This window comes from Aquarana catesbeiana, linkage group LG01 (genome assembly GCF_042186555.1).
Source record: "Aquarana catesbeiana isolate 2022-GZ linkage group LG01, ASM4218655v1, whole genome shotgun sequence".
In the NCBI taxonomy this organism is placed as follows: Eukaryota; Metazoa; Chordata; class Amphibia; order Anura; family Ranidae; genus Aquarana; species Aquarana catesbeiana.
Window position 1 is genome coordinate 335,559,671 of NC_133324.1, and position 8,319 is coordinate 335,567,989.

Here is an 8,319-nt window from a genome sequence, read left to right on the forward strand (position 1 = left end):
TTGTTGGGCACAGTAAGGCTGCATTCATGGGCACAGTAAAGCTGCATTGATGGGCACAGTGAGGCTGCATTCATGGGCACAATGAGGCTGCATTGATGGGCAGTGAAGCTGCATTCATGGGCACAGTGGGGCTGCATTGATGGGCAGGGAGGCTGCATTCATGGGCACAGTAAAGCTGCATTGATGGGCACAGTGAGGCTGCATTCATGGGCACAATGAGGCTGCATTGATGGGCAGTGAATCTGCATTCATGGGCACAATGAGGCTGCATTGATGAGTAGTGAGGCTGCATTGATGAGCACAGTGAGGCTACATTCATGGCACCGTAAAGCTTGATGGGCACAGTAGGGCTGCAATTATCGGCACAGTGAGGCTGCAATGATGGGCCCAGTGAGGCTGCATTGATGAGCACAGTGAGAGTGCACTGATGGGCACAGTGAGAGTGCACTGATGGGCACAGTGAGATTGCATTGATGGGCACAGTGAGATTGCATTGATGGGCACAGTGAGATTGCATTGATGGGCACAGTGAGGCTGCATTGATGGGCACAGTGAGGCTGCATTGATGGGCACAGTGAGGCTGCATTGATGGCACAGTGAGGCTGCATTGATGGGCACAGTGAGGCTGCATTGATGGGCACAGTGAGGGTGCATTGATGGGCACAGTGAGGGTGCATTGATGGGCACAGTGAGGCTGCATTCATGGTCACCATAAAGCTGCATTTTAAGGGCACTGATTGGCTGCACTAATGAGGCTGCACTGAGGAGTACTGATAAGCTTTATGTTAATATTGTTAAAGTTGTTGTTAATATTTATTTTTGGAACTTCATTCTGCATAAAAAATTTAACAGTGTAATTTCATGAGATAATTTACAAGGGCGTGTTTAGGGGCGGACTAAGGGGTGGGGCAGGGGAGGGGTTGGGTGGGTGGAGCAACTGATGGCGAGTAATTCTTAAGGTCTTACTAGTGGCTCAGGACTTGAAATTTTGAACCCTGCTGTAAATTTACTGCTATATTGTAATGTTTTGTTACTGTGTTTTATTGTTAACCGTTGTTTGCTTTGCAGGTACGCCATTCAGCTGCAGCACTGATCTGTTTATTCTGTCAGAAACAGGGTTTTCTCTCACAGTACGTAAATCAGTGACTCCAGCGCTGTAGGAGGTGATTTCACCACTGCAGTTAAAAAAAAGGAGCATATATGCCAAAGCATAGGGGCTGGGATGGACAGAGGGTGGATCGCCCTTATGCTTTGGCATATTTGGGTGGATACAGGGCGGTATTCTAATGCTGGGCATACCACACACTTTTTCTGGCAGAGATTTATTCATCCACATCGATCGATGTGAATCGGCTGCATGAAAAAAAAAGAGCATTACAATATATGCCCAACAAGGACCAGCAAAGTACTGGTATGTTGCTGGACTTTGAGTGGTTATACCAGATGATGCCTGCAGGTTTAGATATCATTTTGGTATTTTTTTTTTTTTTAGCCAGCGGTCAGCTTTAATGTAAAAGCAATCCTAGCAGCTAATTAGCTGCTAGACTGCTTTTACAAGCAGTGGGAGCAGTGGGAGGGGACGCCCCCCCTCCCACTGCCTTCCACAGTTTTCCCCGGGCTCTCCTGTCCCATCGGGGAACCCGAGAATGCAGCCGGTAGTTCTGCCAGCTGACCATAGAGCTGATCAGAGACCAGAATGGCTCCAATTATCTCTATGGCCTAAGAAACCGGAAGCTATAAGCATTTCATCACTTCGGTTTCTCAGGATATAAACAGCACCATTTTTAAATTGGGAAAGCATCTTATCACACCGATCTTGGTGTGGTAAGATGCTTTAAGGGCAGAAGAGAGATCTAGAGTTCAATAGACCCCAAATTTTTCAAATGACCTATTGCTATCATAGGGGATATTTAAATTCCATGTGATAACAATAAAAGTGATAAAAAAAAATGAGAGGGACAGTGTAAAAAAAAATCACCCCCTGTCCCTCCCAAGCATCGGTCTTGTGTCGTATGTAAACAGCAGTTGCACCATGCATGTGACGGTATCACTGTGAACGTCAGATTGAGGGCAGTAATTCTAGCAGTAGACCTCCTCTGTAAATCTAAAGTGATAACCTGTTAAAGCTTTTAAAGGTTTTTGAAAATGTACGTAGTTTGTCGCCGCTGCAAGGGGCATGCACAATTTTAAAAGCATGTCATGTTTGGTATCTATGTACTCGGCATAAGATCATCTTTTATATTTTACCCAACAATTGGGCAATATAGTGTGTTTTTGTGCATTCAAATTCAAAAAAGTTTTTTTTTCAAAAAAATTGCGTTTGTAAAATTGCTGCGCAAATAATGTGTGAAAAAAAAAAATTGCAACACCCACCATTTTAATCTGTAGGGCCTTTGCTTTAAAAAATATATCATGTTTGCGGGTTCAAAATAATTTTCTAGCAAAAAATATATATTTTTTTAATGTAAACAAAAAGTGCCAGAAAAGCTTGGTCCTCAAGTGGTTAGATGAGTGGGTGATGTGTGGCATAAGCTCCTAATGTTGGTCATAAAATGTCAGGGCAGTTCAAAACCCCCAAAATGACCCCTTTTTGGAAAGTAGACAACCAAAGCTATTTACTGAGAGGCATGTTGAGTCCATGGAATATTTTGTTTTCCAAGTTTTTGGAAAATTTTTGTTTCACACTTTGTCACTTAAATGATATATTGCTCACAGATGCCATGGGTATATGTTGAATTACACCCCAAAATACATTCTTTTGCTTCTCCTGAGTATGGGGATACCACATGTGAGAGACTTTTTTGTCAGTCTAACTAAATACAGGACCCCGAAAACTTTCAGGCTTTCTAAGGGTGTAAATTGCTCATACTTCCTCACTACCTATCACAGTTTGGAGGCCCAGAAATGCCAAGATAGCACAAACCCCCCCAAATGACCCCTTTTCGGAAAGTAGACACCCCAAGGTATTTGCTAAGAAGCATGGTGAGTATTTTGTAGATCTCATTTGTTGCCACAATTTTTGGAAAATGAAGAAAGAAAGTGAAAATTTATTTTTTCTTGACTTTTTTCATTTTCAAAACTTTGTGACAAAAAGCGAGATCTGCAAAATACTCACTATACCTCTCAGCAAATGGGAGCTTGGGGTGTCTACTTTCTGAAAAGGGGACATTTGGGGGAGGGGGGGTTGTCCTATGTTGGCAATCCATGGCCTTTCAATCTGTGACAGGTAGTGAGGAGAATGAAATGAGCAATTTACGCCCTTAGAAAGCCTGAAGGCAGTGATTGGTTTTCGGGGTCCTGTACGCGGCTAGACTGTCAAAAAGTCTCACACATGTGGTATCCCCGTACTCAGGAGAAGCAGCAGAATGTATTTTGGGGTGTAATTCCACATATCCACATATATCCATGGCATGTGTGAGCAATATATGATTTAATTGACAACTTTGTGTATTTAATTTTCCCAAAACTTGTGGCAAAATATAAAATATTCCATGGACTCAACATGCTTCTCTGCAAATAGCTTGGGGTGTCTACTTTCCAAAAAGGGGTCATTTGGGGGTTGTGCTTTCTTGGCACTTCAGGGCCTCCGAAACTGTGATAGGTAGTGAGGAAGTGAAATGAGAAGTTTACGCCCTTAGAAATCCTGAAGGCGGTGATTGTTTTTTGGCATCCGGACACGGCTAGGCTTCTAAAATGTCTCACACATGTGGTATCCTCGTACTCAGTAGAAGTAGCAGAATGTATTTTGGAGTGTAATTCCACACAGCTGCTTTTGATAACGTTGCATATAGATGACGAAACGTGTCAATATAAATTAGGTCTGCAACTAACGATTATTTTCATAATCGATTAGTTGGCCAATTATTGTTTCGATTAATCGATTAATCGGATAATAACCTTAAAAAAAGTGTGGTGTATAATTTAATATGTAAAGTTTAAAAAAAGGCAATTTATTCTTCAAATCTATATGCAGTGGTAAATATAAATAATCAACTATATGATTAGGGAGCAAAATCTCTAATCCACTCTGAGAATAACAGACAGAAGAGATATACTGTATATACTATTGGAGGTTGAATCTGGTAAATATCATCAGACTCAGAGATCACATTTTTTATTTAGACCCCATTCACACTGGGGCACATGTAATGTGCCCTGCTCCCATGTAATGTGGCTTGCCTCCATGTAAAATTTTACTTTAAATGTAATAGTAATGCCTTCTATTACCTCCAGTCTATCAGCCTCATCCTTCTCTGGGTTCAGATGCTGATCTTCCCTGCACAGTCTTTAAAGTCATTTTTTTTAAAACAAACATGGTATACTTACCTGCTCTGTGTAATGGTTTTGCACAGAGCAGCCCCGATTCTTATCTTCTGGGGTCCCCCACCAATGCCTCTGGCTTCTCCTGCCTTTAGAGTGCCCCAATAGCAAGCTGCAAATTATAGTATAGTGTGCCCCCTATAGCAAGGTAAAAAAACTTCTGCTTTTAGACCCACTCATTTCCTGACCAGAACTACATGTTCCATGAGGCATTGCTCCTCACACATTCACAAGTTCTCAGGCACTTCCTGACATGTATGGGATGGTGTACTGAGCTGTATGTGTGCTGCACCTGTATTTCTTGATATGTAAACAAACAATGCATTCTGTATGCAGGCCAAATAATCGGCTGGCCGATTAATCGATTATGAAAATAGTTGACAACTATTTTCATAATTGATTAGTTGTCGATTAATTGATTAGTTGTTTCAGCCCTAATATAAATCTCTCACACATCACCATCAGCCCGAAGAGTGGAACGCACGCTATGCTTTAAGCAGCAACCACTACTCACACACGTAGGGCTGTTTTTTGCCTTTGTGACATACAGTTTGGTCATATTTGACAGTTTTAGCAATACCATTTAATGGATTTTTATGTATGATGCTGTTTTTCAATAAACCGTCTGACGATTTTATACTATGAGGAGTTTCTCTTTTTATAAACCACACACCTGCACATTCTGATCCTGGAGCCCCGGAGTCAGCATTGGAGGTAACCCACAACAGCGGGAGCAACCAGAGGATATCGCATTGGGATAGGTCCCCATTAACGACCTACAAGCACAGTAGACTCCTCTTGCTATAAGGTAAGGGAGTCCAGCATATCTGATGAGTGTGGAGTATTCATAGCCCCCACAAGGTGGATGCATTGACACCAATGGGATATGGAGCACAACAGCACTTTTTCACAAAGAAAGGTTTTGCACAGGCATCACTATATGCACTATAATTGTCACTTTAAAATTCCCATAAATTCTTATTGATTTATTTGATGAATTTAAAAAAAATTGGACTCTGGTTTACACAGTTGTTATTGTATGCACTTTATATGTTAATGTTGTTGTATTATTAATTTACCAATTGATCTATGAATTACAAGTTGGTTTATGACACTGTTAAGGTGTATCTATACTGTAGATACAGAGCATTATCACATTGGTATTTAGTATAATTAATAGGTGGAGCAGGCGCTGTTTATTATTTATACATTTCATGTTACATTTTATGCAATATATCATTTCAGTGACAACTTTGTATAGAAATTTTTTTTTTTTCATTTTTCAATCACTTGTGACAAAAAAATGAAATATTCAATGGGCTCAAAATGCCTCTCAACAAATTCCTTGGGGTGTCTACTTTCCAAAAAGGGCCAATTTGGGGGGGGGGGAGTTGCACTGCCCTTCCATTTTAGCACCTCAAGGAATGAGATAGCCAGTCAGAAAGTAAAAGCTGCAAAAAATTCCAGTAAATATACCATAATTTGTAGACGCTATAACTTTTGCGCAGAGAGCAAAGACAAGTCCTGGATGGCCGCACACCGATAAGACACCTTTATTGTAGTTAAAATCCCCTATCCTTAACAGGTCTATGTCGGCTGTAAAAGCTTCCTTTGTCCAGAACCAGCACTATCAAAGACCCTTTAGCCCACCAGTCACCAGCCGTAACACAGTGTGGGGCAAACAACATCAAACTCCTTTATTCAAGCACATGTTACCACAGATATACAACTCACAGACACTCCCCCCACCCTTGGATTCAGGGCGGGTAAACTGTCCAATCAGCAATAGACACACAGGTCAGGTGTATTCAAATTTCTCATCAGTAAACAATCTTATCAGCAAGGAGAGCTGTTGAAGGAATTCGCCCCCACCAATCTCACAGCTAATCTACATACACATCCCATAATATCAAAGGCAGACAGACACAATAGAACAATGGAATACAACCCCACCCCAAACGATTACAGCAAGGAGTCCACAACAGCATGAGACAACACACAATATATACATATATACAACATTCCAGTGTGGCTGTACAGTGTGTCTAAATAGCACAGATCATAGTGGGGTTCTCAGTCACCCTGCGCCCCTAATGGACGCAGGGTGATTTACACATAAGAGGGTCCAGGGGAGCTGGAGTCCCAGAGCTCTCCAAGGTAAGCTGAGTTCCACAAACCCCCCACCAAAGTGACTCCTGTCACAACAGTCAGTGCATATATGAATAACTGACGCGTTTCACACCATGTGTTGAGCTATGACTAAGCACTATTGGCAGTATTGGATTTTATCTACAATAAAGGTGTCTTATCGGTGTTCGGGCCGTCCAGGACTTGTTTTTGCTCTCTGATTCATTGCAGAGCCTGCACCTGAGTGTTCTAACAGGGCGTGTGCTTCCGAGGATTTGGGGTTGGAGCGGCAATCACCTTTTTATAACTTATGCGCAAACTAATAAATATGCACTTATTCATTTTTTTTCATTTTTTTTTTACCAAAGACATCTAGCGAATACATTTTGGCCTAAATGTATGACAAAAATTATTTTTTATTTGATATTTTTTATAACAAAAAGTAGAAAATATCATTTTTTTTTCTAAATTTTCAGTATTTTTTAATTTATATCGCAAAAAATAAAATTCCAATGGCGATCAAATACCACCAAAAGAAAGCTCTATTTGTGGTAAAAAAGGACGTAAATTTTGTTTCGATACAGCATTGCATGACCGTGCAATTACCAGTTAAAGCAGTGCAGTGCCAAATTGCAAAAAGTGCTCTGGTTAGGAAGGGGGGTAAAACCTTCAAGAGGTCAAGTGGTAAAAAAAAAGAACAAATTTCCCAAACTTCTATTTTAACAATCATTTATAAACAGGTTGCTTTTTAGACAGTTTTAAAATAGTATGCCATACCTATAGAATATTCAATTAATATATAATTTTTACTTAAGTTACTAATTAATACTACATAACTGAGTGAATAATAAGCTATTTCTTAATATCTTTCCACTCATAAGTATATTATTATTCTGCTAAATTGAAGGTGATTTACTTAAAGTGTACCTAAAATGGTCAATTAGCCCCACTGTATAAAAAATACATACTGTGTATATGAGTAAACTACTGCTCAGCCCAAAAGCTTAATAAGAAAGATGTAGCACTGTCACCTGTGTATCTTTTGTCTTCACTCTTGCAATCCCGTCTGATAAGTGATAAGGGTTCATACAAGGAAGAACTGAGAAAAAGCAAGCAGACACTTTTTGGCATGAGTATGCAGTTACATTTTCTGTACTGTTCTTTTAAAATGTAGACCATACCACAAACAGAGTGCACAGTATCTCATGTCACCACTGGTTTCCTGTTGTGTGTAGGTTTTAACTTTTTAGAAATGTAGAAGTTGGTCAAAAATGTAAGAATTGTTTGGCCATTCTTGCTCGGACTGACTAGAGCAAAAGTATCTCCCACTGACACCAATGATTGGGGCACAAGTATCTCCCACCGCCACCACTGATTAACCACTTGACCACTGGGCACCTAAACCCCCTTCCTAACAAAGCCAATTTTCAGCTTTCAGTGCTCTCACATTTTGAATGACAATTACTCTGGCATGCAATACTGTACCCATATGAATTTTATGTCCTTTTTTAACACAAATAGAGCTTTCTTTTGGTGGTATTTGATCACCTCTGGGTTTTTTATTTTTTGTGCTATAAATGAAAAAATACAGAACATTTTGTAAAAAAAAAAAAAATGCATTTTTCTTCATTTCTATTATAAAATTTTGCAAATAAGCAGTTTTTCTTCATAAATTTGGGCCAAAATGTATACTGCTACATATCTTTGGTAAAAATAACCCAAATTAGTGGATATTATTTAGTTCACATTGTATAATTGATCACATCTGATCACACCTGATGTACTGACAGTCTAGTTCTTGAGACCCTAACAAGCCAGGAAAGTACAAATACCCCCCCCCCATGACCCCTTTTTGGAAAGTAGACATTCCAA

General features: G+C 40.0%; 1 protein-coding gene across 1 annotated transcript in view; it reads right to left on the reverse strand.

Annotated features, from left to right (window-relative positions):
- Positions 1 to 7,615, reverse strand: part of LOC141145205 (uncharacterized) — a 121,469-nt gene extending 113,854 nt beyond the window's left edge. Inside the window, exon 1 of the mRNA XM_073631692.1 lies at positions 7,479 to 7,615. The gene's annotated coding sequence lies outside the window, so the exon portion shown is untranslated. The remainder of the gene's footprint in view (positions 1 to 7,478) is intronic.
- Positions 7,616 to 8,319: the final 704 nt, after the last annotated feature.